The sequence below is a fragment of the Cornus florida genome, unplaced genomic scaffold (genome assembly GCF_030987335.1).
Source record: "Cornus florida cultivar Cherokee Brave unplaced genomic scaffold, ASM3098733v1 CherokeeBrave_3.0.0_Hap2_Chr03, whole genome shotgun sequence".
Classification (NCBI taxonomy): Eukaryota; Viridiplantae; Streptophyta; class Magnoliopsida; order Cornales; family Cornaceae; genus Cornus; species Cornus florida.
Window position 1 is genome coordinate 23345386 of NW_026775573.1, and position 11434 is coordinate 23356819.

The 11434-nt window shown below is 33.9% G+C and overlaps 1 long non-coding RNA gene across 4 annotated transcripts; it reads right to left on the minus strand.

Annotated features, from left to right (window-relative positions):
• Positions 1–7191: 7191 nt before the first annotated feature.
• LOC132299949 (uncharacterized) lies at positions 7192–11434 on the minus strand. 4 transcript variants are annotated; one of them, XR_009480238.1, is made up of 5 exons: positions 11285–11434; positions 10756–10901; positions 10445–10508; positions 9134–9300; positions 7192–8993 (listed from the first exon to the last, which is right to left on the minus strand). It is a non-coding gene; the product is annotated as an uncharacterized LOC132299949 (long non-coding RNA). The 4 variants fall into 4 exon arrangements; XR_009480237.1 differs by having other exon boundaries at positions 7192–9059; positions 11285–11433; XR_009480236.1 differs by having other exon boundaries at positions 7192–7799; positions 11285–11429.

The window sequence follows — 11434 nt, forward strand, 5'->3', positions numbered from 1 at the left end:
TATACAGAAGATAACAACTGATGTTCGTATACTCGTATATGGTTGTGCAGCCGATCACTATGATGAGTATATTAAAATCGGTGAGAGCACTGCCATTAAATGCTTGAAGGCATTTTGTAATGTTATTGTTGCTGTGTATGCAGAGGAGTATATGCGCCCACCCAACGAAACCAACATAGCACGGCTGCTTAAAGAAGGGGAGCAGAGAGGATTTCTGGGTATGCTTGGTTCTATCGATTGTATGCACCGGGAGTGGAAGAATTGCCTGGTGGAGTGGCAAGGCACACATAGGGGACGATCTGGCAAGAATACTCTCATATTGGAAGCAGTTGCCTCAAAAGATTTGTAGATCTGGCATGTATTCTTTGGAATGCTTGGTTCACACATGATATAAATATGTTGGATCATTCCTGGATATTCAACAGTATCGTCAATGGCCAATTACCTCCGGTTAATTATGTAGTGAATGGACATCACTATAAAATGGGGTATTACCAGTCTGATGGTATATACCCTAAGTGGGCAACTTTGATGTAGACCATCCTGCACCCAACCGTTACAAAAGAAAAATTATTTGCTCAGCGACAAGAGGCAGCAAGGAAAGATGTGGAACAGTCTTTTAGGGTATTGCAGATCAAGTGGGCAATAACGCAAGGACCAGTGCATTACTGGGAGAAAGATGACTTGCGCCTCATAATGAAAACGTGCATCATCCTTCATAATATGATCATTAAAGATGAGCGTCATGCAAATGTTAGAAGATGGACCCTGCCACTGGAGTAAGCAATCCCAATTCCCATTTTAAGTTGATGTCCATCGGTTTTAGCGGCACACATATCCTCTCGCCAACTTCAGATTCGTAATAGAGAGACAAATACGCAGTTGAGGAATGATTTGATAGAAAATTTGTAGAACCGCTATGCTGATGAAGATATTTAATTTATGTTGCATTTTGTTTTATATTAAGATGTTATGACATTTCGTGTACTAGTATTTTTATTATGTAATGGTTTTTTAAGATTGGAATAAAAAAATAAGTATTACAAAATACTATGAGAATAAGTAAATGAATTTGTAATTATAATTATTATTTTTTTTCAAAAAGTTAAAAAAAAAATATTTATATATATTTTTAAAAAAATTATAGCCGTTAAGGCACTGTATGTATCAACCAAACAGTGCCTTAACGGCCAAATACACTATTTGGCTTACACATTTAAAATTTAAAGCAAAAAAATTAAAATAAAAATAAATAAATTTTACGGGAAAAATAAAAAATAAAAAAAATAAAAAAAGGGTTTTTTTAATATATTTTTGGGCTAAATTTTTTTTTTGGGACAAATAATCTCGTGAAAATTGGGTTCCCCTGGTGGGCTGCGGATGGCCTTACTTTGCTTCCTGTTGAAATTTGAATGTGGTAGTTGAGGTTGTCCAGCAGTTGCTTGTATTAGTCAACCTGTTGTACTAGGTTCTATCTTGTTTCCTTGAATGTTTGAGAGGTATGTATCATTGTATCCTTTGTTTTTGTATTAGTTCCAGGACGGATTTAGGAATTCATATGAGAGGGACAAAATTTTATGGCGAGATTTTTTTATAATTTTAGTGAGGATAATTTTAAAATTTTATGAGTATAAATGCAAAAAAATATAAATTTAATCCCACTAAGCCTTTCATAGATCCGTACCTGATCAGTCTAATGAATTATGTTACTTATAATCAATTTGTGTGATTAATTGAATGGTATATTCTGTTGCAAATTACGACTATGGATACAACAGATAATAATTATTTACTTCAACATATTATGATGCATGCATAAAACTTAATTTGTGTCCATTTGTAAAACGAAAAATATAAGATGTCAAACTAATGCCAATTTGCTATCAAGATAAACCACGTCTAGCATCAAAATTTATAGCTTACCACTACTTAACTTGCTTTAGTTGGGTCTTGGGAGTTTGGTCCCCAATACAATTTACAAGAGAAAAAAGAAAAAAAAGAAAGGAAAAATGAAGTAGACTGGTACCATAACGATGTGATCCGATCAAGCTCTAACATATGTTTTATTTTCTAGAGAACATGAAAAAGATCTTCCCTCCCTTTAAACATAGGTTCACAGACTCCTTTGAGACTCTTCTTCACCAGCAATGAGGAGCAAAAACATAGAACAACTAGACTTTGAGTTTTATTTGACCATTTATACTAGGTTAAAAATTATTATAATGTATGCTTTTGTTGAGATTCAATGGCTAATCGTCTATTTTTCCTTGTTTGTTGCAGGTTAATTTGGTGTCTTCAAACCGAATGCTGATGTCGCGACAGGTTAATTTGTTTGGAGATGGTTCTTTTCCTCTGTTTCTTGCATGAGTTTCCGGCTGCTGAGAGTGTTGATGGGCTTACTTTGTTTGTAGTAGTTATTATTAGTATTTGTTTTCTTTGCTTCTTGTTGAATGCGTTCTCTTCTTTTGTAGAGTACCACAATTCTCTATTGAGTTGAGTTTGCTCCTTCCAGTTCACAGTCAAGTTATTCACAAAGATAGTCATGTTCTGATTCTTGATATTTACAAACCCATTTAGGGCCAAAATATTACAAACCCAGTTAGGGTCAAAAGATACATAACAAGCAGCCAAAAAATCAAGAGAAAAAGAGAAGTTGCTGAGTGTGAAGCTTGTTGTATGGAGATGGTTCTTTTCCTCTGTTTCTTGCATGAGTTTCCGGCTGCTGAGAGTGTTGATGGGCTTACTTTGTTTGTAGTAGTTATTATTAGTATTTGTTCTCTTTGCTTCTTGTTGAATGCGTTCTCTTCTTTTGTAGAGTACCACAATTCTCTACAATATCACAATTTCATAAGTGATTTAGCTTTGGTGATTCTTGTGCTTCTCTTATCAGACTTATAAATAATGGTTTGTGGAAAGTATCTCTGGCCGGCTTGGGTTGCCATCAAGCTTTCTCGTGTAATGCTATGTTGAACAATGAAAATCCATGCACATATCTCAATACTGAATTGGTAACATATGTCTGCGCATATATATGTTGATACCTTTGATCCATGATAGTAGAGTACTTCTCTGTTCATATTGATGATTCTTTATTCATCTGGATGAAGTCTAGTTAATTTGAACTGAGAACATCAAAAGAAAATGTTTGAATATTACATATTAAACATATATTGGTCCTGTGGTTAACCAATTTGCAGGCTAAAACTGTGCCCTGGTGGCTCAACTTCGCAAAATTACCGACTTAAGCAAGGTCCTTGCGCCTCTCTTCCACCGCCAGAAAATCAACACCTCCTCAGCCTCTTTGACCACAGCCACAGTAGTGGTGACACACCGACTTCATGCATGGTGTTAGCGTACTCCAATCTGGACCGTTCATCTGACATCATGCACACGTGTTGCTCTCCCGTTTGACCGGCAGCCATGGTTAAGCCTACACTGGTTGCCACTGCGACCATGATTCCATAAAGATGGGCATTGCCCATCTGGTTATTTTTACTTTTGTTTCTTCTACCTTCTTTCTTCTCTCTCTTCACAACGAGGCATATCTCCATACCCAACCTCCATCTAAAACTACAATCTTCATCATCAACTACTTATTGCCACCTTCCTCCTTTACTGCTCGCCATAAATTAAATAAAAAAAAATTGGGAATTTTGAGATAAACAGGAGGCTTTGGAAAATTTTAGGTTCCAAGGTATCATTTAAAAACATTAATCCTTAAAAAGATTTTGTGAAATAAACCCAAATTTTCAAACTATATAAGTGGTATCTCTCTGTTGTGTTCATACTTCTGCTAGAACAACTGCTATCCTTTACTTGTTCTTCTCTCTCATCATTGATTTCTCTCTATATCTTTATGCGTTGTGAAGAACACAATGATACAAGCAAATTGCTATATGTTAAGAGAATTCAACTACGTTTTCGTGTTGGGAAAAATTAATTACCTCAAACCAAAACTCACTCAACGGTTCGTTGTTGAGAGTTAAATCACTCCATCACACACACGAAAATATATATCATCCCATCACACATCAATACAAATATATATAGAGATACCAATCATACGCATCCACGCAAAATACAATATTTTACATTATTTACCCAAATTCAAGTTATGTCCATGGAGAAAATTATTTCACTATTATGTATTAAGAAAGAAAATATACAATCACAGATGTCAAAACCCCACATACTTATTCACACTTTTCTTCTTTCACTCTTTTATTCTTTTTCGGGATAAGGGCACCGGATACTTGAAAACTACAACCATTTGAATTACATATACTCTCTCATCTTCTCTCCTTGTAACACTTAGATACCAATCATACGCATCCACGTACAATACAATATTTTACATTATTTACCCAAATTCAAGTTATGTCCATGGAGAAAATTATTTCACTATTATGTATTAAGAAAGAAAATATACAATCACAGATGTCAAAACCCCACATACTTATTCACACTTTTCTTCTTTCACTCTTCTATTCTTTTTCGGGATAAGGGCACCGGATACTTGAAAACTACAACCATTTGAATTACATATACTCTCTCATCTTCTCTCCTTGTAACACTTACAATTTCCCTTGCACCTTTTATCTTTTGACCTTTTTGCCTAAACCATTTCTATTTATAGAGTCTTCAGAACTCAATTCCTTATTTGACACATAATTCCACAACTTACCTACAGGGAGTTACCATATTAATTTTAACTTTAAAATAGAAACATATTGAAATATAACTTTCTCCACAAATTTTAGCCTTCCAAAATGGAAAAAACAAACTAATTCTCGCGAATTTCGAGTACAAACCCAACATTCCGAAAACTTTGCCTCTCGGAGCTCCCAAAATGGAGTCGTCGTAGTGGTGGTAGTTTCAGCACCAAATGAAAGACGAGGAGGAAGACAAATTCGCAGTCGCCATGGTGTCCAGCCCCGAGAAAGGGTTGGGATTGGTATTCATGGAGCAACTAATGAAGTGCACTCGGAATTGTGGTTGAGACTACTCTCCGAGGTCATTTACTACATTATTGCAACCGGGCTAGCTAGCTGGACCTAAGAACATGGGTAATGTCCATCTTTTTTCTTTTTTTCTTTTTTTCTTTAATTGTAAACAAGTATATGAACTTTAACAAATTTTGTCCTCCCTAAGCATTGTCCACTTAGTTAGGATGAATGCAATTTTTTGGGTCTAAATTTTCTAACGGCGGCCGATCGCTTACACATAAAAAAGAAAAACCTTTCCCCAAAAAAAAATAAATTAAAAACACACACATACTCATCAAAACTATGCCGTTAGTACACCAGATGCACCATTGGATCCCCTCCTTCCATTATTTTTCACATGACAAGGGTTTGGAGTGGATAAAGAGGTAGCTTTGAAAACTGCAAGGGAGAGAAAGATCGACGGACCATGTAGTCCACCAAATTATAAATTTGCAATTTAAGAGTTGACATATTTAATTGTGTGACAACTCATTATTGATTAAAATCGCATGATTGTGCGACAGTTTTTAGATATGTTAGATGCATTCTTATTACAATGCAGTAGCAGTCAATACAAGCTTTTCTTTTATGGAAACCCAAGTTTAATCGACCAACACCACCAGGTAACAGCCCTGCTGGCCATTCTTATAAAGATGATATTCAACCGAAGGCAATTGTCAACGGCTTATGAGAACCAGTTTATAATAACAGAGCGGTATTGTATACATGGTAGCCCCACCAATGAACATACATAAAAATAAAAATAATAATAATAAAACTCTTAATTTGCCTTAAAATTGGTGAATTTTTGTGTCTACCTCAAGCAGTCAATTTTTCGACTCCAAAACCGTTGTGTCTATCTACTCAAGCAGTCAATTTTTTTAAACTCCAGAACAAGTTATTATATAAATGAGAAAGAAGATGAAGTTGGTTAACAACAAAAGCCTTTTACTCCCAATTTCCCGGTCCGCTACTTAAATTACATGTTTTTATTCTGCTCCAAAAATAATAATATTTTTATAGCCTTAGTGCACTAAACCCCCCCATTCGATTTCAAACTGTGGCATTATACCCCTCTCCGTTTTTATGTGGAGACACAACCTCTATTTGGCACGCAGTACTGCAAGGCTTTCTAGTTACTACATATATATATATATATATATTACTTAATTGTCCAATGTAATATGATATAAGGTAAAACGTTAAAAAAAAAAAAAAAAAAAAAATTCTCCGGGATTTTGCAAATATAACCCCTAACTATACAAATTGCAACTAATTCTCTGAACTATACATTTTTGTTACAGATTGCCCAATCTGTTTCGGCACCAATGAATATGATCGTTAAAAACAACACGTGCTATCACGTGATGCAAATTTTGAAAATTTTGGACAATTGTACCCTTATTCACATGAAAGGACAATACTGCCCTTTGTGAACTTTCGAAAAAACAAACTTCCCAAAATCCCTAGCCCTAAATTGGCAAAACCTAAATATTTTGGTAAGAGCTTGTATTCATCTTTTTCTCTCTTCATCTTGGTGATCTTCCCATCATTAAAAAATTGAAAAGGATTTGTTATCTTCATGATAGCAAGGCAGAGGTGAGATAAACCCAATGATACCGGCCAAATTGAAATCGGCACTGTGAATCTGATTCGCCCCTTGAATCATAAATCAAAAGCAGAGAAAAAAGTCTTTTAGGCTTCCAATTATCCCAATTTGAGTCCATCAAAAACTCACCAGCCTTTAACATCTCTATGAAGATGCAAAGCCTTCCGTCGACAATTGATGGATTGTAAACAATAGATGAAAGAAATACATCTTCAGGCTTCACTCACACGACAGAGCCATCTACACACACTCATGTATTGAAATACTAAAAATCCCCGATTCATCTTCTTCAGTCTTCACTCACCATTCACACAATATATACAACAGTCTTCACTCACCATTCACACAATATATACACACAAGCCACAATGACAATTATGTGTGTGTATATATATATCTAAAAATATAAAGACACAAGTCGCGACGTCGTATTCGACTGCATGGGCCGTGGAGTCAATTTTTAGAACCAGGTCGTTTGCCTTTTGCAATGAGATATTTGAGTGGCCGAAGTCCGCTCCTTTCCAATGGAATTCTTGTTTTTCTAATCATGATAATGGCAAACACATCAAGTAATTGAGGAAAATGTCAAAGGAGGGGTAGAGAAGGAAAAGGTTTGTTTTCTAGTGATAAGATTGTATGTGCAATCACATTTTGATTGCTCCATAAGATTACACCTTTCCACATCATCTGCATCAATTAAACACTATCAAGACTACATAGTTAAAATAAGGGTAATGATGTCTTTTCACTTTTTCGCCGAACAAATTAATACTTCAAGAGATATTTTGTTGTTCAAGAAGGTTAGTTGCAAAAGGCCAATAGTTCAGGTTTTTTTTTTTTTTTTTTTTTTTTTTTAAGCATTTTACCTGATGATGAAAGTTAATATAATATATATATATATATATATTACTTGACTTGTCTTGTCTTGCCTTGTCTCATTTTGCATTTAAAACTACCGAGAACAGAGGAAAGGGCCTAAAGCCTAAAGGGGCAACCGCGGCGGAGGCGGGAATAATAGTGGTTGAGGCAGGAACTGTGGTGGAGGCAGGAACTGCAGTGGCAGAGGAAGGGGCCGCATTGACACATCCGGGAACAGGAAATCTAGTTTGATGCCACAATGATGGCATCAGAAACTTAGCTAGAAATTCCCAGCTGAAACCCATGATTTTGTGCAGTCGTCCGGAGGTACAACAGGTGGTAATCCCCTGCTCAAAAAGCTTGAATTATTGAAAAATAAAAAGAAGAAACAAAAACTAAAATAATTGACTGGCTGTGGAGGTTTCGAGCTTAATATTTGAGTTACAAATACATTTTGCATCATGATCCAATAGGAGTTACACATGTTAGCTACGTGACCAAATAAACTCTGTATATATATATATATATATATATATATATATATATATATATATGTTTCACTGTATATATAATATACATAGTATGTAGATAGAATTTTTTGAATCTCCCAAACAAGAATAATTAAAAACAGAAGAAGAGAGAGATAGCTAGCATGCTGAATTTGATGGATTTCTGTTCAGTTAGGGGGGAAAGATTGAACATTGGGATCTTTATTAAATAATATTTCATTAAATTGTGTGTACAATAAATTCAACATTAAACTCTCAACCTCCACATTATTGGCTTTTTCTACATGATCTAAAGCTCTAAACCTCCTAGTATCAAATCACACACTCTCCAAACAACAAATAACTAAAACCAACATCTGCAAAAATGACAAAGCTCTAAACTTTTGACCTCCTGAATATCATCAAATGCTTACTTACCACCAATTGAATTAATCCCATGCTTTTAAGGAACAAGTTGCTCAATCCACAATATCATAGAATGATCATCCATCAAATAATTCATAGTGCATATATTGTAATAATGACCATATAAACAAATTTTTTTTCACAAAACATGTATTTAGTACATCAACTACAGGACATAAAAAAAGCAAAATAATCAAATTGTACAAAGCAAACATTAATCTATAAATTCCACAAGCTATATGAACTCTTATTATACAGAAACCTAGGTGCATAAAAGTAATACCTACAATACATACACACAAATAATACCTCAATAGAAATAGTAATGTAATTTCAGTGAAAATTTTGAACAATTTTAAATATTTTAAGAACTGTGCTAGCATACATAGATTAGCTGGAAAATTTATAGACTTCACCAATATGGCAAAAAAACAGGGGGGTAAAATATTGAGAAGAAATAGTATCACATGATTTGAAAATAAAATATTTATAATTATTATAATCTCAAAAATAGTACCACATGATTTGAAAATAAAGCATCTACATATAGTTTTGAGCATAAACCGTAACAAAATAGATTCTTTTTGTTACTTGAACGATTGCCACTGGTAGCACGTGTGCCCTACGCTGCAACATTGTTTGACACGTCAGACAGACCAGGAGGTTAAAGCAATAGCATTCCCAAGTAATCCACTAGCAAAAATATATCACCATCAAAACACAAAAATAAACAATAAAACAAAAAAATAAATATAAAGCATTCATACCCGTGCTCGAGGACATTTGAAAGGTCCCGGTTCTGGGATGAGTGGCCGTCATTGCAAAAAAAAAGGTAGGTACATCTGCATTTCCCGCAACCGATTTTTGTCCCAAGAATGTTTTGGGTAGCCAAAGCTTGCGTGGTATCTCCACACAGACATTTTATGCGGAATTCCTAACATTCAATTTATATAATTGAAACAGATTTGTAAAAACAAAAAATCAAAACATAAATATATTCAAAATTGAAAACATATGTGAAATCAAAACATGAATACACCAAACATTATTCACTATTTGATGAAAAAACAATTTTAGTGTTATAGCTTGGGCAAGGTTAGTTTGCCCCCCAAATAGCACTCAGTTCTTACAACAAATATTTTGAGAACAGTGCTAACTACTCATATTGGGTGGAAAATTATACCGACTTCACCAAATTCCTATTTTGAATAGGAAAAAAAGAGCAAGGATCATTTTATTTTGGGATAAAGTATTGAGAAAAAATAGTACTAGATAATTTGAAAAAAAGAGTATTTATATTTATAATCTCAAAATACTGAAAAGCTATATGAATCATGTGTCACATAGTCCCTACATATAGTTTTGAGAATGTTGTCACTAATGCTCGTGTGATAAGGAAGGCCAGCGCGTTAAATCGTTGGACAGTAACATTCCCAAACAACACACTAGCAAAAATATACTACTATCAAAACACAAAAATAAATAAATAGACAATATATATATATATTTATATATATATATATATAAAGCATTGGGTTCCAGCGCCGGAACCTACAGAGGTAGGTACAATTGCATTCGCCGCACCGGATTTTAGTCCCAAATGTGCTTTGGGGTCTCGGCATATTGTTATGCTGTTAACATTCAGTTTAAATAAATGAAACAGACGTGAAAACAAAAAATCAAAACATGAATATACAAAACATAGAAAATGAAAGCAGATGTGAAATTAAAAAATCAAAACATGAATGTACAAAACATTACTGACTATTTGACAAAACATATGTGAAATGAAAAAACTCACCGTTTGACGAGAAAATGAAACAAAAAATCAAAACATGAAAAAACAAAACAAAACAGATGTGAAAACAAAAAATACATCTAATACTTGAAGGCTCATTGAATCGGTTTGATTCAAAACTTTTTCAAGCGGTCATAGTTCAATTGGCCAAAAAAATAAAATAAAATATAGTTTTATTAATTAATGCAAATAATGTTCGGAATATTTTCAAATACATAAGAAAGAAATTTAATACAATGCAAGATCTTTAATTAACAAAAGAATAGTCTTGAAAACATACCTATCTTTCTTTGCCATACTCCACCCATTCCCATGAGCTTTTTTTCTCTTCCCAACGAATAAACCTAGAATTTGAGAGAAAAAAATAATATTTTTGAAATATTGACATTAGTAGTTGAAGTATTTTTATTCATGCCCTGAGATAGCATCACAATCATAAGGATATTTAACATAATAATTAGAAGAATAATCATGCCGCTGAAGATAGTTCATAAATATATATATATAAACTAAATTAAATAAACATGTCATTATAGACCTTAAAACGCCAATTAAGAAGAGCATGGATATCAATGAAATTAAATTAACTACCTGAAGACCTGAAGACTGGGGAGACATAATGTTCGTTGACGCTTTGATAATGGTTAGAGCCAAAACTTTAATCTAATCCCAAAAAACAAGAAAATCTCCACCCAGCTCTCTTTCTCCCTATTCTACTTCGGCGTGCGGAGAGGCAGCTGCAAAGATTAGGGTTTGCAAGAGAATTTTATACAAGCCTATATAAAAATCACATATTTATATATAATCTTCTAAATAACAAGGGTATAAAAATACATATTTATATGTAAAATATTGGGCTTTGAATGGTTTTTTTGCCCTAGAACTTGTGGGGATGTAATATCGACAAACAGATCAGACAATTAAAAAACTAATCTCATATGGTATTGAAAGTGCAAGAGCCCAATTCAAAAATCAAAACAAAATTAAGTTTCTGATAGAGTACAGAACAGAAAAAACGAAGAAAAACACCTCAAAATATTCATAAACAACAACACCAACAAAGCAAAATCGATCAAGACGAAGATATAATAACTCTAACCCATAACAAACCCGAACTTACGTCAAAACACTAAGTAGATTGACACAGGCAAAGAAGATGAGAGAAAAAAAAGAGATGGAAGAGGAGATGTAGTTGAGGTGATGGAAAAAGAACAGTTTAAGGAAATGTTTTAAGACTTCACGTGACACTACCATTCACACTGGAGTTTTA